The 23,349-nt window shown below is 38.1% G+C and overlaps 1 pseudogene; it reads right to left on the reverse strand.

Moving 5' to 3' along the window:
* Positions 1 to 14,276: 14,276 nt before the first annotated feature.
* Positions 14,277 to 15,187, reverse strand: LOC110564910 (ADP/ATP translocase 2-like; annotated as a pseudogene).
* Between the last annotated feature and the right edge of the window lie 8,162 nt (positions 15,188 to 23,349).

Below are 23,349 nucleotides of genomic sequence, written 5' to 3' on the forward strand. Positions count from 1 at the left end.
AACCAGGGGTATGTATACACTAGAATCCAAGACAATCCCAACGAATGTGCCATGGTCTAAGATGCCATTCTCAACTGCCCCCATCAGAATTCACTCTCACAAAAAGAATCACAGATGTCCTCCTGATGGGACAAGACTCTACAGTCTTTGAAGTTTCTGCCAACAACACCAAAGAGAAAGCAGCATGCCATATGTTTGAGTAGGTTTAGTCACAACTCAGCCTGGTGTGAAATCAGTCTGGGATGATTGCTGCATGGCATAAGAAATGTGCAAGGAAACATTAAATGTAAGGAAATAAGAGTTTGTTTAATCTCAAAGGCTTTGACATTTCCTTCATGCTTTTGCTGAAAAATATTAAACTTATTTTTTTTTTTGTTAGGTGCCTTACTCTCTTATGAGTGCAAACTGAGGTTTATATTTTTCTTGACTAAAATGCCTCGTCTTTCCCCAAACCCTTTCTATCATGAATATGTAAAGAATGTTAATGAATAACCATTAAGACACACATCTTGTAAAATATCTTAATTGGGAGAGATGTATATATAATGCACACACTCAGAAGACAGTATGATAATTTTATAATGTGTAAAATGCTTGAAGATAAAATCACGATAAGTAATATTAGTGACTTTTCTCAGTATTGTAAACAAATTCTCAAATATACAAGTTAAGGGAAGAAGGGATGTTTTCACTGACAGTTTAGTGAGGATGATAGCCCTTAATGTAGGGAAAGCATGGTGATAGCAACATGAGGCAGGAACGTAAGGTCACATTTCCTTCACAGTCAGGGCATGGAGAGGAATCAGAAAGTGCGGCTAGGCTATGTAATCTCAGCCCAAGCACAGTGACCCAGCTCCTTCAGCAAGGCTCTATGTTCTAAACATCTAGGCATGCTTAACCTGTACTACATGGGCCGCATGATTCCTGGGATCGCTATGATTATAGCCTAACATGTTTGGGGACCGTAATATCATGTCATAATAGTAAACGGTTAGTCAATGGTTTTTAGTCTTCCTAATACTGTGACCCTTTGATACAGTTCTTCATGTTGTGGTTGCCCCCCACCATAAAATTATTTTCATTGTTACTTATAAATATAATTTTACTACTGTTATGAATAATGATTTAAACATTTTTTTTTCAGATAGTGGTTTGTCAAACGGGTCAAAACCCACACTTTGATAACCACTGGGTTAGATGTTGCTGAGACATTTCCCAACCTTCTAAAATAATAACTGGATACCAAGAGTCACACAAACTGATGGGAGACATTCACTTTTAAACCAAGAGAAACACATATAAATTTTGTTTATTGTGAGCCTCTGAACTCCATTGCTTTGGTATTTTATAAAATGGATAACAGGTTTCTGTGGAAGACTACAGTTCCCTAGTGTAGAACATTCCAAGGTACCAGCCTATCTAACTGTATGCAGCTGCCTGCTACTAAAATCTCTTTCTCCTCCTTCATCTTCTTTTTCATAGGCCTTAGTGACCACTATTGTACTCTCCTTCTATGATGCTAACACTCTTAGTTTTCTCATGAGTGGTAATATATATCATCAGTGCTCCAATGTCTTCTTATTTTGCTTACTATATTCTAGTTATTGTCACAGGGCCTAGAGTTTGGGTAGGATGGTGTAGAGAATTCACTTGCCCTCAAATAGCTCATATTCTAGCAAAGGGGATCTGACATTAAATGAATTGACAATTAGAAAGAAACTCAGTGTGTAGAAAATGTTCATGCCCCATGGGAGAAAAAAAAAAAAAAGAAGGTGGACAAAAGCATTCTCCCAGGTAAAGGATGTACCTAGTGCAACCTTAAATATATATATATATATATATATATATATATATATATATATATATATATATATGTGTGTGTGTGTGTGTGTGTGTGTGTGTGTCAGTCTGAAGATTGATGCTTCCATGAGTTAACACTATATTATAACCAGACCATTGCTCAAGTGTTTTCAAATGAAGCTAGATGAAAAGATACAGTACTTTAATATGTTTAAAATTCAGTTGTTCCAATGAACACAGACAATGATTGCGTTTGTTGTGCTCCTCAACAATAAGTGTTATATTGGGAATGTGGGAGAGAGTTAGCCCCAGTTACAAATTTGTTGATAATTAGTTAAAACTTGAGAAAATTTGTTGATAAGCCTACCGAAGCATAGAGAATAAATGCCACATTCTTTTTTCAAACATGGATCTGGCTATGAAATTCTAATTTTGTGTGATCAACTTGCAGTTTCAGAGAAGCCAGCAAAATGGAAAGTAGCTATTAGAAAGAGGATATCTGAAAGGAAAGAAGAAGAATAGAACACTGGTAATACAAAAGTTAAGAGTAGAATGCTATGGTGTAGTGCAAAGGTGGAGAAGAATGGAAATGGAGGTATGGAGGAGACAAAAGGATAAGAAGGGAGCGTTAACCAAAGTGAATGGTTACTAAAAAGACATGTATCTGAACTACCTTGTAACCAACATAAAAACTGTATTATATAAATTGCATGGAGATACTTGAAGGACTGTAAAACATACTTTTAGAAGCCATGGATTATTTAAAAACACCAATGCCAAAACTGACAGACTTGTCATGAGTTTTCAGAGAGTTCCCAGAATCCTGCAAAACAGTATAGGCTTTTGGTTTTCCTTTTAGTTGTCTGCCAGAAGTAGATGATAAATCCTTATTGCTAAAAATCCTACATGCCTTGTTTGCAATCAATCCAGAACCAAGCTAGAAGTGTCTTTGTTTCTGGCTAGCTTTCATAGTTCTGGGAGGCACTATGAAGGCTTCTAGGATGGCTGACAAAGGCAATAACACAGTTGCTTACAGCTCTGTGAACTGTGAGACCAACCACCAAAGTAAGTCGTGTGCACAAGTTTAATAGCAGTATTACTGTTATGAAAGGAACCAACCTCTCCCACTAAACAGGAAGAAGTTCATGCTTGGACTGTAAAGCTGGTCAAAGAACACGAAAGAGGTGATTGTAAGGGCTGTGGGGTGGTGGCAGTGGTATCTGATGCTATTCTCCAGGCAATTGGCATAGCATAAACTACCTTATAAGTATTTATGTATTGAAAACCAATGTTTTCAGCCTTGAATGTAGAACCCTCTTTCTAGTGAATAGTGATGACTAGAGACTCATCAGTTGTGCAAGGTGTTAAAAGACGCAGAAGTTTTTGGTTTCTTTGGAAACTCAGTTGTATCTGTGTTTTTGTTATGGTCCCAAGTGTGGAATGTGGGAATGTTTTTCCCCGTGGAAAACAGCTCCAGTGAAAAGACAAGTAATGTTTGTCAGCAGAAAACTACTATGCTAGGGGCATGGGTTTTATGAGCTGGAAAACATACTTGTGTAGATTTTAAGAAGGGATAAATAGAAGCCCACAGACAGTGAGACAACACTTTTTTGCATCACTGCACTTTACATCACTTTGCTGGTTTTCACAGAGAGAAATTCTCCAGAGAAACTTTTTGTGCTGCTTTTCTGGTTAGGAGGACTTGTGCCTTTGGGTAGAGTCTTGCCTCTTTTGCTGAGGGGTACCACTGCTGTTGCTGTGGCTTGCTTGCTTGCTTGCTTCTGATGCTGTGGCTTGCTGCTTTGCTGTTTGACTGGATTGAAGACTAAGATTGGTGTATACACAAAGAATCCATTGACCCTTACCAGCAGGAAGTAGATAAAAGAAGTCTTCAGCACCTTTACCTACTAATCTCTTAAAGTCTGAGAAGGAGGTAGTGGCGTTTAAGAACCTTATATAAAGTAGGTGTTTGAAAACTCTAAGTCTACAGCTGAGAATAAGTGATAAATGAGGGTTTAGCCCTAAATAAGACAGAAATTTATATCGTCTCCTCTAAACTTCAGGGAACATTGCAGCACATGTCTGACTACAGACAGGCATGGATAATGCTCAGTGAACCCTAGCTCTCCTTGTGAACGATTTGGTCTTGGTAAATTTAGGGCTTGAGATTTCATTGTCTTCAGTTTGGTAGTCAATGCTGACACTACCAGCCTCCAATGGACAATCTCAATCCAGTGGTTACTCATATGAGCCTGGTTAAAGTAATTTGTTTAAAAACCAATCCAAAAGTAGTGAATCTGAGAAAAACACTAATCAATAGGAAGAAGGGGAGTTGATAGGATTTGGAAAGAGCTATGAGACAGGGGGACAGGAGACAGAATAATCAGAATGTGTTGTATACACATATGAACTTGTCAAAGAAATAAATTAATTTACAGAATTTTAGCTGTTTGAGGTGACTCTTAACAGGCTTAAAAGCGCCTGCTTAATCACTGTTACAGTCAAATTCACCCACTGGTGTAAAATATTCGTGTGCATTGATCCATTTAGACATATATGTGAAGGTCATATTTTCCAACTGAGCTTCTTCAAGACATGTAACAACTATTTATTTCACTTTAATACATTGTTTCTGAAATGTCAGCAGTAATTTAGAGAAATTAGAACTGTGTGATGGAGGCTTTCCTTTGTTACGGTAGCAAAGGTAGCAAATGATTATCAGCTAATGCACTAACTCATTCGAAGAAATACAAAGCTCTTTGCGGTTCACTGAGAGAATGTATTCATTTTTGTCTTAGAAGGGAAACATGTCCAATGCACTGGAATCTGTGCCTACATATTGAAATTAATAGGCCAGCTGAGAAGGGGCTGTTGTTAGTTAAATGTCCAATGCACTGGAATCTGTGCCTACATATTGAAATTAATAGGCCAGCTGAGAAGGGGCTGTTGTTAGTTATTTTTCCAGTGATTACTAGTCTTACATTTGACCTAAATAAAAATGTTAAGGGTAACAAATTTGCTACCCTTTTTTGAAATTAGGTACATTTATTTGACAATAAAGGTCATCATTTTCAAAGTTAATCATCCATTTAAATTTGTACCAATTGCAGAGTGACCAGTGTGTACAACTCCTTAGTTGTACACAGTGTTTATCTATCTAATAAGCCAAGCACATCCACAGATGCTTTTTGTTCATGCGCAGCACACATGCCTATATGAGAGACTGACTGTGTGAGATTACCAAATCCTTATTAAGCCAAGTATGTTGATAGAAATAGAAATTTAGTGTGGTTCAATGTAACAGGTAGGCTGGTGGAAGTACTTGGGAATGCCAACCTCTACACACCGTTCATGAAAGTTTTTTGCTTTAGTGAAGCCACTTAAAATAAAATTGGATGTCAGAAGAAGAAGAAAACAGGAAACAACCTAGGAACCTGCTACAGAGGGCCTCTGAAAGCCAGAAGAAGAAAACAGGAAACAACCTAGGAACCTGCCACAGAGGGCCTCTGAAAGCCTCTGCCCTGCAGACTATCAAAGCAGATGCTGAGCCTGATGGCCAGCTGATGGGCAGAGTGAATGGAATTTTATGTAAGAAGTGGGAAATAGCAAGAGCTGGAGAGGACAGGAACTCCACAAGGAAAGCAACAGAACAAGAAAATTTGAATACAGGGAACTTCCCAGAGACTCATACTCCAACCAAGGACTATTCATGGAGATAACCTAGAACCCCTGCACAGATGTAGCCCATGGCAGTTTAGTGCCCAAGTGGGTTACATAGTGATGGGAAGAGGGACTGCCTCTGACATAAACTGATTGGCCTGCTCTTTGATCACCTCCCCCTGAGGGGGGAGCAGCCTTATCAGGCCACAGAAGAAGACAATGCAGCCATTCCTGATGTGATCTGATAGACTAAGATCAGAAGGAAGGAAAGGAGAACCTCCCCTATCAGTGGACTTGGGGAGGAGCATGATTGCAGAAAGGGGAGGAAGGGTGGGGTCGGGAGGAGAGGAGGGAGGGGCTTATGGGGGGATACAAAATGAATAAAGTGTAATTAATAATAATAATAAAAAGAAAGAAAAAAATAAAAAATAAATAAAATTAGAGAGGTTTGAAATGTACTCGCCTCTTTTCTTCATTGAAAGAAAATCCATTTTCCTGAAGTTTCAAGAGTACTTTCTAAACCTTCATAAAGAATGATTCTTTGAAGTAAAATATGCAATCAATAATTTTGGGGGAGAAAAATTATAGGCACACAATTACAAACACCTTTTAAAAAGTAGGGATAGGGAAAGACACAGATTGAATCACCTTAAGTAAATGATGACAGGTGTTTGAATTGAAATACATGTTTTACCCACATTGTTAAATATAATATGAATATGAAAATCAGTTAGGAAGAAAAAACCAGTTTCATATGATCAATTATACGTCATTAGGATTTGTTTTAGCATTTGTGTTGCTTGCTTAGTTTGTTACTTTAAAAAAATGATTTGTTCAATCTGGTACTTTCTCAAACAATTAGGAATAGTGCTTCCTCAAGATCCAGCTATACCACTCCTAGGCATATATCCAAAAGATGCTCAAGTACACAACAAGGACATTTGCTCAACCATGTTTGTAGCAGCTTTATTTGTAATAGCCAGAAGCTGGAAACAACCCAGATGTCCCTCAACAGAGGAAGGGAGACAGAAATTGTGGTACACAGTTTACACAATGGAATACTACTCAGCAATTAAAAACAAGGACATCATGAAATTTTGAGGTAAATGTTGGGATCTAGTAAAGATCATCCTGAGTGGGGTATCTCAGAAGCAGAAACACACACACGGTATATACTCACTTATAAGTGGATATTAGACATATAATATAGGATAAACCTGCTAAAATCTGTACACCTAAAGAAACTAGTCAAGAAGGAGGACCCTGGGTGAGAGGATAAAACCTTACTCAGAAAGTCAAATGGAAATTGGAAGAAGAAGAAAACAGGAAATAGGACAGGAGTCTACCATGAGGACCTCTGAAAGACTATACCCAGCAGTGTATCAAAGCAGATGCTGAGACTCATAGCCAAACTTTGGGCAGAGTGCTTGGAATCTTAGGAAAGAAGGGAGAGATAGTAAGACCTGGAGAGGACAGGAGCTCCACAAGGAAAACAACAGAATCAAAAAATTTGGGCACAGGGTTCTTTTCTGAAACTGATACTCCAACCAAGGGACCATTCATGGATATAACCTTGAACCCCTGCTCAGGTGTAGCTCATGACAGCTCAGTATCCAAGTGGGTTCCCTAGTAAGGGATTGTCTCTGACATGAACTCAGTGGCTGGCTTTTTGAGCACCTTCCCCTAAGGGGGAATAGCCTTGCCAGGCCATAGAGGAAGACAATGCAGCCAGTCCTGATGAGACCTGCTAGGCTAGGGTCAGATGGAAGGGGAGGAGGACCTCCTCTATCAGTGAACTTGGAGAAGGGCATGGAAGGAGATGAGGGAGGGTGGGATTGGGAAGGAATGAGGGAAGGAAGTTCAGCAGCAATCCATAGTGAATAAACTGTAATTAATATGAAAAATAAAAACTAAAAAAAAAAAACACACACAAAAAAAAATTTCTTTTTTTTTTTTTTTTTGTGTGTGTGTGTGTGTGCCTGGATGAATTATGCATGCCATGTGTGTAGAGTCAGTTTGTGAGCTGCCTAATGTGAGTGCTGGGAACTGAATTCATTTTCTCTGCAAGAGCAGAGTTTCTTCTTAACCACTGAGTCATGTCTCCAGCACAGGGTGGTTTAGTTTTTCTTTAAATCTTTGTTATGTTTGAGACAGGCTGTCACATGAAGCCCAGGTATTCTGAACTTGCTATGTAGAACAAGCTTGCCTTGAACTTCTGATCATCCAGCTTCTACCTCTTGAATGCTGATATTACATAAATAAGACATAAAATATCACCTATTGTTTTTTTCTTCATTCTCTTTTTTTATCACCTAGCCACTGTTTGTTTATTTCACATTTAAACCTTTGAATATTTATCATATTTATAATAATTAGTAATTTTCTCCTATGAAAAAGTTATGCTTTAACTTGACCTAAGTAAATGGGTCTAAGAAAATTCCAATATTGAATTAACAATCTGTCCTCCTCCACTCAGCTTATGTTCATCAGTACAACTTAATATGATAGCCCAGTTTTGTTATAATGAATAAAATTCATGAACCGAAGTGAAAATCAGTGAACCAGCAGATCAGGCAATCCACGAGCATATTGTTCTGACCTCTCCAGAGTACTCTCAGAACCTATTTGGCAAGATGAGTTCACTCTTCCTATTCATGCATAACAAGGGTCACTTAAACTTTAAGGAATTAAAGATTTCCTCTCAATTTAACCTTGGCTAAATCTGCTGTTGTTACCTGATCCAGAGCAAGGGAAGACATGTGAGTCTATATATGTTTGAACCTGGGGATGTGAGTCTGTGCCTGTGAAAGGTTGGGTTCTCTGGCAACGATAAGCTGCTTTTAAATGAAGCCAAGTTTCTTGTTCCCACATTCTATACCATCAAGATACTTGCAAACTGAAGACATTATGTTGACCTAGAATGAAAACTCATGTCCATTCTTTTAGCAGATAATTGTAACCTGCAATCCTTTTCTATGCTTTAAATGATTTGGATCTTAAAAGTTTGCACAAGGCTATCTTGGTCACACATAGTGAAATATAGCCTAAAATGTTGGGTCAAAAGTATTGATTGGTTATTTATTTTTTTAATTTTATTTTTTTCTTATCAGTTACATTTTATTAACTCTGTATCCCAGCCGTGTCCCGATATTGATTGGTTATTCAACACATATTTCAAGATAAATTCTAAAAATTTATATGATCTGCTGTTTAAAATATCTTGAGATAAAATTTGAGGAAGGAACTACAGTCCATATTAGGTGAAATATAAATCATGAAAGGTGAAGGAATGTTTGAGAAAATGGTTAGGATAGAGAAGATACACTAAGTCAGGCAAAAACACAGGGCCCAGAACTCTGTTTACCAGAATTATAAACAATATTAAACTAAGCATAGAGATGTACATCTTCTCTGTACATAATGGATAGTAGGTGTATTAGTCAGTTTTGTGTACAGCAACACAAAACTGAGACCTGAGATAGTCAACTTCCTAGAGAGGTCTTTTGACTCACTCACTGTTCAGAAGGCTGCATTCCATTGCTAGTTGTCTTATTTTGGCCTGTAGTAAGAAAGTACATCATGGTTGGAGTGTTGTGTAAAGGAAACTGCTTAACTCATGGTGACCAGGAAACATATAGAGAAAGGAGGAGGGTCAGACTATCAATTTCCCCTTCAGTTGCATACTATCATATGACTGAAAGGCGTACAAATGGACGTCACATCTTAAAAGTTTTCACCACTCCTTCAGAGGACCACAGGCAGAAGGACTATGCCTTTAAACGTCACCCTAGGGGACCAGTACATACACATATCAAAGCAGTAGTAAACACTAGCACCTCACAGGATTTACAGATAGAAATAAATTTAGCATGTGCCAGTCCCTGGATTCAATCTCTGTTACAGAAAATGAAAGCCCAGATGACAACAGTGTTGAAGTCATTTGGTGATGTGTACAGATGTCACTCACTGTTAATTCCTAAGGCTGAAGACCTGGATCAAAGGCAAAGCATTTCTGTGTAGAAGAGATGTCAGATAACAAGGCTATGTGCATCATCTGCCTTAGTAGTTGTGTCCCAGCACTGGTTTTTGTTTCCAATCTAAGCCATTTTAAGCCTTAAATGTACTGATTTTGGAAAGGTAAAGTCCCTGTCAGTAATGCCTTGCAGACATGATGGCAATGGAATTAAATTATAACATCTTAATATCATAAAGTATATATGGCTTACCATTTACTCAGGTAAACACATGCTTTAAAGTGAAAATGCTCTCACATCTTGAGAACTATTAAAACCCTAGTTCAAGATAGTGTGAATAACTGAGGCTCTAAATCATTGTCATGGCCTTGTTAAAATGAATACATATAAGGACATGATAGTAAGTGGAGTCAACTTCAGGTCAAGGTAAAACTGATTGTGTTATATCCATAGACATCCAAGAAATTAAATCATTGGTCTTCAGTTTGTGGTGTAAATGAAGATATTAGGGTACCGGAAGAAACTGATACAGGTTTCTTAGATTGTGGGGTCAAACATTTGAAATGGAGAGTGGAGAGGACAAAATAGAAATCTTGACTATGGACCCAGTCTTCACTGCAACACTAGATGATGCACCAGAATTGAGCATTTCTTTATCATGAGAATAGTCAAAAATCTTTCTTTTCAATGTTTTGAAATTTGAAATATAGTATTGGTCATCATAAAACACCATCATGTGACCCTCTCTCTGATATGAACCTGTTGACCAACCCCAACTCTAGCATGGTTTTTAGTCATGAATTTTGCTTGTTTTAGATTTTTCTTATATGAGATATGCTTTTTTTATTCTGTTTATAACTGACAGCACATACTGTCTCTATTTCTTTGCATATATTACTTCACTCAATGTTTTCATCTCTAGGTTCATCTCTGTTGCTGTAATTTACAGAATTTTATTGTTTTGTCCTTGAATAGTATTCCACTGTGCATATGTTTGGTATTTGGTATTTTGGTTATTGTGAATGATCCTACAATAAATGTGGGGGTATTGATGAATCATTTTCAGACTTATTTTATTGACTTTGAAAACTAACTAAGAATAAGACTGCATGATCTGTGGCTATCCTGTTTTTAATATTGGGTGAACCTCCACATTGTTTCCCCAGTGACTATATAAATTAATATTAGGTTTATTGTATCTCCACCAACAGTGTGCAAGAATCCCCATCTCTTCACACCCACGCCAACACCAATCATTGTTTGTAAAATAGCTATTTATATTGGAGTAAGGGGTTATCTCATTATACTTTCTTTGTTTTGATTGTGTCTTTAATTATTTTCTATATTTATGTATTTTTAAAATAATAATAAATTTTATTTCTGTCTATGCTAGCAACTCTTTCTGAGTATATTATTCTGAATATTTCACATATACATCAATATTTTCCCCTATTTTTCTTTATATCATTGGAATGTGGTTAGTCTCTTTTAAAGTATCATTATCCTCTTATCATTTAATGCCCTGCATTGTTATTGTTATCTATGCATAAAATAAGATGGTCCTGGTTGCATTTTTGGTTCTCCAAGGACAGCAATGTAACTGTTTGTCACAATTTGTTCTAGCAAATGATTCTGGAAGTGGCACTTAGTGATGAACCAGGAAGGCAAAATATGTGAGTTCTTTAACTGTCTGTTGCATTTCACTGATGTACCTAATACCGGGGCTTCAAGGATCAGTGAGAATGCTCCTGTGCTATTTTTAGTAGTTATTAGTTAGGTGACACCATGGCTTTTATAGGGCCCTGGAGTTTCCCTGTGAGTGTGCCAGCCTTCTATTTGGGTTCCACATAGTTGGACAGGCATGTAAGTTGGCAGTTGAGTTCAGGTGAAATGAACCACTATGTGGACAATTGGAATGGATGCCTAGAAATGTGCAGTTTAAGAATTCTTGTCTGCCTTAGAAAAGCAATGAGGTATACTTCCAGCTGATTTGAATTGTGTTTGATTTTTAAGATCAAACAAGAATAATCCATACAATTCTCAAAATAAGTATTTAGATAGTTTTCCTCCTGGCAGCATCATTGTTTGGATTTGACTATTCTTTGCCTTCACATATATAGCCATTAGAGCCCATCTGATGCTCTGAGAATTGCCAAGTTGAGAGTCTCTGCTGGAACAGGACTTTTGGAGTTGACGTGGTAAAGGCAGACATTCTACTAGCTCAGTCTAGATTGTGTTTCCCACCATTGTGGGAAGGCCACCATATCTGCTTTAAAAATGAGCTGTGAGCTGGGCTTGCATTTCTGCTTGAGTATCACCCTTACCAGAAACATGGAATCATCATCAAAGTCTTTATGTTAATCACATTCTTTGCTAAATAAAGAATGAAACCATTGCATTTTTCCTTACTTCTCTCATGAGGTGAGAAGGGAGTAGAATTTCTGAGATCTCACAGGGCCAGAGAACCTGAAGCCTGCTCATGGCTTTTCTCACTGTGGGATCTGAACACTTACAGGGTCTTATATGTCTTGCACTGTGCTGACCTGAGGAAATAAATCTTAACCTTCTAACTCAGATTGCAGCTAGTTTTATGAACTAAGTAGGTATTCTGGACATACTTCTACATGTTTTCAAGACTATGTTCTAGACTATGGATAAGTTTTAGCTGAGCTTTCAGAAGCAGAGAAACTGGGCTCAAGATTTATTTCTTTGCTCAGTTATATCAGCAAGTGATATTACTCTCAACAAAATCTACATTATGAAATGTCTATTTTGGTCATGTGTTTGTATTTGCTTTAAGGTTCTTTGCATGTATATTTTAAATTTGTTTGATTTTCAGGCATCCAGACTAATATAATTTTAATTATCATTCTCTTTTCTAAGTTTGGATTTAGTTTCTTGATTTTAGGTGCACAGCTCACATTGGAATAATTTTAATACTATCAGCCACACTCCACACCTCATTTTAATATAGTTAAAATACAACAGAGAACTCTCATCGCTTCTATATGTTGTCCTAAAATTGGAATGGAATTTGAAGCCAATTTCAGCACCTTGGCTAGAGCAATAGAATGAAAAACATTTGTAAATTTTGTGCAGTAAGCCTCTATTTAGCAATAAGTCTATGTCCAAAGGTGATTGATAAAGGAATATTGCAGTCAATTAACCCTTCAAAAATATTCACCAAACCCCTCAGAGAGCTTTGGGGCTAGATGAAACATTAAAGAGTACATAACCCAGATCCATACTCTCATTATGGATGAAGAATTTTGCTTATGTTTCCTATTGATAATTTATCCACAAAGTACAATTCTTCTTATTATAATAATAGATGTACCTATTAAAATATATTATTGGTGGCGTAATGAATTATTTAATCAATAATTTTAGAAAACAGCTCTGTACATCCTTTTTTCTATGTAAAATGAAATTACTAATATAAATATTGTATATATAAGATTTTTTATTTAGGAAATGAAAGTGGGAATTTTATGACACTGATTTTATTGTTGCATGTTTATTATTATTTTATAAAAGTGTCACAAAGTATATTATTAATGGCAGCTGATTAGTATGACTGCTGTCTCTTCATTTGTTATTTATTATTCTTTTATGAAAGTGTCACAAAGTACATTGTTTATGACAGTTGGTTAACATAACTAGCATCTATGACTGGCATACCTTCATTTGAATAGTACACACATTGTATCAAGTTTTATTATCCAATAACTGGTTCTACATTTATAGAAAGAACCTAAGTGCTTGCAGAGACACATCATAACCATACTTAAATGATTTTGGTTCACACCTGAAGAATGAAGTCATTTGAATGTACCTTCTAAGGCTACACACTATAATACTTTGATTTATTTATATAAGAATCAAACTGTTCAGAAAGGATTCAGAATGGTGGATGGTAAAGTGGTACCTTCCAGACAAATCCCTCTTCCTCTCTCTCCCCTTTGTTCTTTCTTTGCCTTACTTATAACACATTGATGTAAAACAGAGACTAGAAATATTGTGAAATGATAACAACAGGAAGATAAAATGGGTGTGCTGTGGGTCAAGTAATTTTGTTGTGTGTTTCTGCATACTTTTGTTTTCAGTAATTACTTTTAAAAGTTCAGTGAAACATGAAATGCTATATAGTACAGTTATAAACTATATAAAACTTATTCAGGATGAATTAATACATTCAAAGTCTCATAAATTTTGCATGGTTGTTGGACAGTTTCTCTAAGAATCAGCTATACACGAAAGAAAGCACTGCTGTTATAAGGGGTACAAATCTTAGTAGATATTTCAATGTTGATTTTTTTTAGGAAGAATAAATGCTTGGTAATTATTTGTAAAATATTTATTGGTTAAAATGCATAGTATAATTGTAAAAAAGTGAAATATAATAACAGGTTGCTTTGAAAATACTCAAAATATTAGACATAGCAGTAGTGGTAGCTAAAAAACACAAAACATTGATACTTGTCGAATTTCAAGTTTTCATAAAGGCTTAATTTTTATGTTTGTAATAGTTTATATAAGGCAAGCATTAACATCTTTGTGAAAACTGTACCTTTAAATTTTTTGTTTTGTTTTTAGACATTTTTATTTCTTCGCTTTGTATTATCAGGAGTGAATGAAATGAAAAATGCAATTGAGTCCCGTCATTATTGTCACTATGGAAATGGCTTTAAGAGAAACCTGGTCAGATGAGTATTCCCATTTTTCAGCTGGTCAATAGATGTTACTGATAAAACAGACAGGCCCAAAGAATCTGTCCAGAATGCTCAAGACATGGTGTATTATACAACCTTCCTGTTCTCGGGGAGAACACCTAGAACATAATTAAGTGTACTTCTTGATATCGTCAGACAAGACAAGCACAACGGCACTGCCCATGCCTCTGAGAACATTGGACCAAGCACCCTTGAAAAAAGTCTTGCCTCCTTCATCACGAGCGATCCCCCGCCAGCAGTCAGGCCTGTATACGTGATATCCGTTCCTTTGTGTCCTCATTGCATCATCATATGACGGCGAACGGTGTCTAAAGGATAGGAGGTCAAGGCCAGCAATAGCAGTGACAGAACCAGCAGTCATCCAGCTGATGAAGATGTGAGCATTCTTGGGATCTGGAAGCATTCCCTTTGCAGTGTCATAGATGCCGAACTAGGCAGCTCGGTAGATGATAGTGCCTTGTGCCAACACATTAAAGCCTCGGTGCACGCCTTTAATCCCATCAGATTTGGAGATCTTAACCAGGCAGTCACCGAGGCCTTCCAATTTCCTTTCAGCTCCAGCTTTTCCCACATCAGCTAGACCGGTACAGGCAAAATCAAGCGGGTACACAAAGCACAAGGCTGTGGCCCCAGCGGTACCACTGGATGCCAGGCTCCCTGCAAAGTAGCACAAAAACTGGGTCCTCTTGCCCACACCACCCAGAAAGATCTGTTTATATTTACCTTTGAAGGCAAAGTTAAGAGCCTGGGTTGGGAAGTATCTGATGATACTGGCCAGATTACCACGCCAGTAGGAAAGGTCTCCCTGCTCCTTGGGGATACGAGCCACATTGTCTCTGATGCCCTTGTATTGCTTATCTGCCATGAGTTGCTTGCTAGCATGCTGCACGTACAGCAGCAGCTTGACCTGCTCAAAGGGCACTACCGCTGTCTTGGAGATGGCCACGGTTACTCCACCTTGGCCACGGTTACTCCACCTGCCAAGAAGTCCTTGGTGAATGACACAGCTGCATCTGTCATGTTGAAAGAAAGAAATAAGAGACAGGCGACTGCGGGACTGGACTGGAAAGACAACTAGCTTTGACTCCCGGACTCTGGGCTGTGCCTTTAAGTTTTTAAAGAATATTAAAAGTATAAAAATTTATGCACAGTGGCTTTAGAATTGTTTGTTCTTTTGTTAGGTAATACTTCTCCTACAAACGTGATTAAAATCATGCAAATTTTTTTTTCAGAAATTGTTCGTATCCTTTCTTAATGCTAAGGCAAGTGAAAATGTTATCAAAAGGAAAATCTTATGAGCCAAGAATATGGTACCTGCAGCAATGGCAATGCATAGAAAGTATCTAACCAAAGATGAACTGATACATGGATGTATCATTGCCTCTTGGATGATAACGTGCCCAGTCACAGTATGTGTACCTTACTGAGCTGCCTATCTGCTCTTTGTATGTCTAAGGGCAGTTGTACTTAGGTGAACTAAACAGTTCTGAAAGCTTCTTGTACTGGTCATAATATCATTTTCTAATATTCCACATTACCTTACCTTAACATTATCATGGCTGTGGTGAAACACCACCATGAGATCATCTCGGGGAAGAAAGGGTTTATTTGGCTTCTACGTCAGAATTTTTCACTAAAGGAAGTCAGGACAGAAACTCAAACAGAGAATGAACCCGAGGGCAGGAGCTGATGCAGAGGTCATGGAGGAGAGCTGCTTACTGGCTTGCTCTTCATGGCTTTCTCAGCCTGCTTTCTTATAGATTTCAGGACCACCAGCATGGGAGTGCCCACTCTTGGCAGACTGGGTCATCACCCAACCCCAGATCACTAATTAAGAAGATGCCTTTCAAGCTTATCTGCCCAGTCCAATCTTCTGGAGGCATTTTCCCTCTCACATGACTGTCACATTGACACAAAACCTCCAGCATGAATGTCTTACATTGATGTTATTTTTTCTAGAGACAACAAGAGTTGGGCAGGTAATACTTTTCCATTCTCAGGATGTATAGGAAGCAATTAGAAATGCTTCTGTAGAGACGACTGATTGATACTATAAAATTTTTCTTAGTTGATTTACTAATATTTGGAATATTTGTTAAATTTCTGAAAAAAAAATTAAATGTAAAGCTGTGGGAGTAGCTTGCTGAAAGCTACAGACCTGTAAAGTAGAAAATGTAAACCATTGACTTTTAGCTGAAATAGTCTTTGGGAGGAACTTTTTAACTGATTATGTTAAATCTGGGTGGAGTCTAGATACAAATGCAAAGGCTGCTTTAACAGTCATTTGTAAAATCCAAAATTTACAGGGCCAGAGAGATGGCTCAGTAATGAACAAGCACTTGCTAATGTTGCAGAGGTTCCTAGGTTTGCCCCAGCACTGGGTGGTCTCTGTGTGCACCTACATGTATGTCGTGCACATACAGATAGTCAGGCACATATATAATAAAATAAAATCAATGTAAAGATAACTGAGTTTCAATATTCATAGATCTAAAGTGGAAATATTCCCCTTACTGTTGGCTATTACAGGCTCTGAGGTATAGTCGTATTTTAAAAACTTGCAGCAGATGTTGCCAGGGAAGGTTCAGAATTCTTTCATATTTGGAAGGATAACAATTGTTTTACAGTAACAACATGTTTTTCTCATGACTATTTGTGTCTATACAAGAAGAGCTGTATGTCTGCGGCTGGGTTAGAGTTGTAACAATGACAAGCCCTGTAGCTGCTTTCCCCAGGAGAGCAACACTGCCTTTTTCCTATATGTTATAGGCACATGTCCTGGTTCACAGTGCTTCTTCTCAGACAGACGATGGCAGTTATCATATATGCTTCTCAGTGTTCATGCTATATGCTCAGCCTATGTAAGATTTTCAAAAAATATATTAAAAATTAATAGTATAGGTAAACCAAATGAAAACTGGGGTACAGAGCTAAACAGAGGATTCTCAATAGAGGAATATCGAATGGCAGAAAAACACTTAAAGAAATGCTCAACTTAATTAGTCATCAGGGAAATGCAAATAAAAATAAACCCTGAGATTTTTACCTTACAGCCTTTAGAATGGCTAAGAGCAAAAACTCAAGTGACAATACATGCTGGAGAGGATGTGGAGAAAGGGGGACCCTACTCCACTGCTGGGGGAATGTAAACTTGTACAACCATTTTGGAAATTAATCTGGTGCTTTCTCAGAAAAGTAGGAACAGTGCTGCCTCAAGATCAAGCTATACCACTCTTAGGCATATATCCAAAATATGCTAAAGTATACAACAAGGACATTTGCTCAACCATGTTTGTAGCAGCTTTATTCATAATAGCCAGCATCTGGAAACAACCCATATGTCCCTTAATGTAGGAATGAATACAGAAATTGTGGTACATTTACACAATGGAATACTATGCAGGAATTAAAAACAAGGGAATCATGAAATGTGAAGGCAAATGGGGGGAAGCAGAAAAGATCATCCTAAGTTAGGTATCCCAGAAGCAGAAAGACATACATGGTATATACTCACTTATAAGTGGATATTAGAAATATAATATGGGATAAACATACTAAAATCTGTATACCTAAAGAAGCTAAGCAAGACGGAGGACCCTGGGTAAGATGATCAATTCTCATTCAGAAAGGCAAATGGGACAGACATCGGAGGAGGGATAAAAAAGGGAACAGGATAGGAGCTTACAACAGAGGGCCTCTTGAAGACTCTTCCCAGCAAGGTATCAAAGCAGATGCTGAGACTCATAGCCAAACTTTGGGCATAGTGCAGGGAATCTTATGAAAGAAGGAGGAGAAAGAAAGAACTGGAGGGGACAGGAGCTCCACAAGGAGAGGAACAGAACCAAAAAATCTGTGCACAGGGGTGTTTTCTGAGACTGATACTCCAACCAAGGACCATGCATGGAGATAACCTAGAACCCCTGCACAGATGTAGCCCATGGCAGTCCAGTGTCCAAGTGGTTTCCTTAGTAAGGGGAACAGAGGTTGTCTCTGACATGAATTCAGTGGCTTTGATCACTGTCTCCCCCATTGGGGGCAGGGGCAGCCTTGCCAGACCATAGAGGAAGACAATGCAGCCAGTCCTGATGAGACCTGATAGGCTAGGGTCAGATGGAAGGAGAGGAGGAACTCCACTATCAGGGGATGTGGGGAAGGGCATGGGAGGAGATGGAGGAGATGGGGATGAGAGGGAAGGGGGAAGGATGGTGGCCTTGGGAAGGGATGGGGGAGCGAGCTACAGCTGAGATACAAAGTGAATAAAAATAAATAAATTTTTAAAATATTAATATTAAACAATAAAATGAGGAGTTTGAAAACTATGTCAGTTTTTTGAGAGATGATTGGTTTAATCTTAAGATATTCTGAGTAGTTTGAAAGAAAATATATAAAAGTTAGAATCACTATTATTTTAAGGCCAGTGTAAACAGACATGAAGAGTGATGCCTTTTAATGACAGGATCAACACATAAATCATCACCTTTCTCTTTTGGAATCATTGCACATTATTATCTTTCTACTATAGACAGAAATTCTATTTATGAAGAAACTGGATTCTAGGGATATATGTATCCTTTATGGAAAGAAATTGTGTAACCAACTATGCTGGTTTCCATCACAGATTTCACACGTTGTCTTGTCGGTCTTCTTATGTCCTTTCTACCTTTCTGCCTGTGTCTGCATTCCTTATAATCACGACTTTGCATCTTCTGAATGTCCATGATATCATGCTGTCAACAAATCTATTCCTGATTTTCCTCTATTCAAAAACTTTTTAGGATATATATCATAGTCCCTAGGAGACAAAATCACATTCTGAAATGAGCACATATAGAATTAAATAAGTAGAATTATGTATTTCTTATTTCCAATGATGTGACTTTAAAAGTCTGAAGGCTTTACTTTTGAGAATTTAAATAGGAATATTCTTAACTCCCTATGATAGGTAAGAATAAAAAATAGAATCTGAAAGTGTATGTCACCCTTTAAAAAAGAATGTATCAACACTCTCAGGTCAAAACACTGGCACTGAAAAGTAGAGTTTATGTTTAAGGCCACACTGAGAGCAGAAGAGTCACGCATTTTCAACTATAAAATTCTTCTCAGTTCACAATCTCATGACTGTAAAAGGAAGGCATATTTGAGCATGTTGTGTTTGATTTGCTGACATAAACATATCCTAGTAATTGCTGCAGACATTAATCTGTACTCAAAGGCTCTGAAAAAGAAACAAGTGCTTCTTGAATTCATCAGTGTTCTAGTTTAGAACCCAAGACCATTTTGGCTCCATTGTTGCTAATGAGATGCTTCTATTCTCTATATAAAGTCTATTCTCCCTCTATCATTTGAAAAGTCTATTGATTCAAATGTTGATACAAATGTTTAGTAAGTACAGTAAGAAGATCAAGCAACACTAGTCATGATCTTTTCACACCGAAGGAGAAAAGGCAGTCTTTGGCAAGATGGTGTTCTAACTCCCAGTGGAGGCTGTGGTGTTGACATTATAAGAGCTCACCGGGCAGGTGGCCCCAGGGGAGCACCTGTACAGGTGCCCCTTCCAGATTCCACCTGGAACCACACCCTGCAAGGCAGGGAAGGAAGAAGGAGGATTCTGTGGCCTCTATAAGGTAACAAATCCCATGGGGCCAACATGAAAGAAGGGTGTGTTTTGGCCTTTTGCCCAAATGTAAGGAGGTGTTTTGACGTCTGGCAGAATCCTCATTAAAGAGCTGTTCCTGTGTCATATTCCCTGCAAAGAAGGATCCTGAGGGAACATTCCCTCCAGAGGTTCCTGAGATAGAGGCCTCAACCCAGTGGGACATCCATTTAAGGACTCTCTTGAAATGGGAAATCACCTTGAAGCACCCTTTCTGTGCTTTTTTAAATTTCAAACCATCAATCTGGAATAAAGGTGAAGTCAAGAGCCAAAGATAAATACATCTATTCTTTACCTGAAAAATTATTTAATTCTCCATTTCAAAATGGAGAAAACAGAAAGCTCCTAGAGTACTCAAACGCATGGCTTCTGCATTGTATGTGTCCTCACCCACTATCTGTCCAGTCCTCCAGGATTATCTAAAATGGTTCACACAAAAGACAATAATGCCAACAACACCTCAAGGAATATGAACTCTGTTTCCTGAAAGCCTTTTGTGTACATACACATGTGTATGTGTGTTGTGCCTTGTATGCATAAATGTTAACACGTATGTGGGCAGACATGAATATGTGTGGGTGGGTGTAGAGACGCAGATGATCTGAGCTATCTTTTTCAACTGCACTCCATTGTACTTATTGGGGCAAGATCTCTTCCCAAACCCAGAGATCTCAGTTTCCATACAGTCTACGGAGTCAATCTACTTTAAATGTATCCTTTGCATGCACTTTATCCAATTAGTGATACCGTCCCCATCATCTAATAAACTTTCCGTGTGAAATAGTTGTACATTTCTACTATAGGTTTTCATGTGGGCAGAAGTAATTGGAAAAGAAATTGTAAATTTTTTTCCTTTTAATTTCTCTGCCTTTTCATTAAGAGGCCCATTAATACTTTCAATGATTATTCACTGCTTGGTATTTTGCCACCATCTCATTCTCACACTAAATTTGTGAAATTTGAATTAGGTCTCTGTTAAACATGGTGAGATTTTGAGTCTCCAACTAGACAAGTTGTAGCAGTGACATTACAGATGAAGAGCCATTTCCACCTTCAAGGGTCACTGTACCAAAGGCCTGATGTATTCTGCAGCAGCCATAGTGCCACACGCTCATTTGGCTTCCATAAAACTTTCATTATGTATTAAAGCACAAAGAACATTTTATTGGGCCTCAATTAGTCTTCATGCTGTTACCAGAAAACTGGGCCTGTTTTATCATATTTCTCATATACATATTTCCATCATTTTCCTCTTTTCCTTTCTTCATTCCCACTCTTCCATGTATCCCCAGCCCCTGATCTCTCTCTGATTTATGTTCTTTTTTAAGTTGTTATATTACACATATGTATAAATGCATAGATGTGCAAATGTGACTTTCTCAGTCTGCTTGGTGGTGTTTGTATGTATATGATTTTAGGCTCGACTGCTTGGTATTAGATAAGCAATTATGGGGTTCATCTTTGAAAAAGATTTATTCTTCCTCCGTCTTGGTGGCTATTAGCTTTCTGTAATTCTTTATCTAGGGATAGGGCCCCAAGAGTGTTATCCCTTTCTCTGAAGCAGGTCTATCATTGGTGTTATTGTTCAAGTCCCTTTTAGCAATCATAATACAGAAGTATCATGAGTATAACTTCCCTGTCATTTCTTTCCAACCCCCTTTTCTTGAAGTTTCCTGTACTTACGGTGCTGCAGAAGTTGTATTGTAGTTTTTATCCACGGATTCTGGGAAATTGCTGATCAGTTTTTCTTTGAATTTTGGCCTCTTGTGGCACTCTTTAATGACCTTTGTCTGCTCCAAAAAGAAGCTTCTTTGATGAGGAAGAAGAGATACACTTATCTACAGCTCTAAGGAAAAGTGTTTAGAATCTAGTTAGTTGTTTGGTTTAATAGAGTGGTGTTAGGAGGTCCTTCTTAGGATAGATGATATCACTATCCCTTGAAAGTTGGGAAAGTTTCTAGTACAATGCCTGATTTCCCTTCTGTTAAACAGTACTTAGTCAAATTAGAGAGCTGTTGGCTACCACCAAGGTATAAGTTATGACATTGAACTTGGGGATATCATGCCATGCTGGCCATTGCTCTGGTTCATAGATGTTAGAGCTGGGCCGAATAATTGGTTACTTCTCTCCACAGAAGGCTTTAGTAGTATGAAAGCCAGACCTCAAGGAGAGGCTTTCAGGTTTGACCTAGCATGGATCCCTGAGTGCTGTGTCTGAAGTGCCTGATATCTTCATCAATAGGGATTCACCTTCAACCTCTGGGAGCCAATCAAGGACAACAGCAACAGTCTATTCCATTTGAGGAGTCTCTTTACTCCATTCCCCTTCATACCATTCATATCCTGTCATTTCCCTATCAAACACTCCCCAGCCTCTTGTCATTTACTTCTTGATTTCTGATGTTACCCTAGGTGTATACTCACATCGAAGGGTTTAGAGTTGGGAGCTAACTGATGAAAGAGAACATGCAGCATTTATATTTCAGAATATAGATTACTACACTCAGTGTAATATTTTCTTGTTCCACCTATTTACCTGCACATTTCATATTTCTTCACACAGCTTCAATACCTGCATTCATTATATTATTGTTCAAGTATTATTCAGAGAGAGAGATTCGGCCATAATTTTCTCCAAGACAGAGAAAATCAAATGACACTGCACAAAAACAAAATCTTGACACTGAGAAAGACTTTCTACCTATTCTTTCTAGATATTAATATTCTCACTGTGAATTATGGTCTATAATAGAGCACAGACTTGGGAAAAATGCTCTGTTTCCATGTGCATTTAGCTCTTCTCCTTGTTATTCCTTTTGGCATCTACAGGGCCACTTTGCTTCTCTCATTTGGGGCAATTATTTGTGAGGTGGAGATCAGAAAGTGTTTTATGATACACAACTTGCTTCTTAAGCTCATAAAGTTCATAACACACTGCTTTCTGTTGGGTTTGTTTGTATAAGCACTTCTTTATTACCATTTAAGAATCTGCTTTCTCATAAACATATTAAAATCGGTACACCTAACGAAGCTAAACAAGGAGGAGGACCCAGGGTAAGAAGATCAATCCTTACTTAGAAAGACAAATAGGATGGACATTGGATGTAAGAGGAAAACAAGAAGCAGGATAGGAGCCTACAATAGAGGGCCTCTGAAAGCCTCTACATAGCAGTGTATCAAAGCAGATGCTGAGACTCATAACCAAAATTTGGGCAGAGTGCAGGGGATTGTAAGAAAGAAGAGAGAGTTATTAAGACCTGGAGAGAACAGGAGCTCCACTAGGACCAAATATATCTAGGCACAGGGGCTTGTCTGAGACTGATTCTCCAACCAGGGACCATGCATAGATATAACCTAGAACCTCTGCTCGGACGTAGCTCATGGCAGCTCAGTATCCAAGTGGCTTCCCTAGTAAAGGGAACAGGGACTGTCTCTGGCATGAACTTTATGGCTAGATTTTTAACCTCCCCAGACCTCCGTGGGAGGAACAGCCCAGCCTAGCCACAGATGAGGACATTGCAGCCAGCCCT

Source organism: Meriones unguiculatus, chromosome 17 (genome assembly GCF_030254825.1).
Source record: "Meriones unguiculatus strain TT.TT164.6M chromosome 17, Bangor_MerUng_6.1, whole genome shotgun sequence".
Taxonomy (NCBI): Eukaryota; Metazoa; Chordata; class Mammalia; order Rodentia; family Muridae; genus Meriones; species Meriones unguiculatus.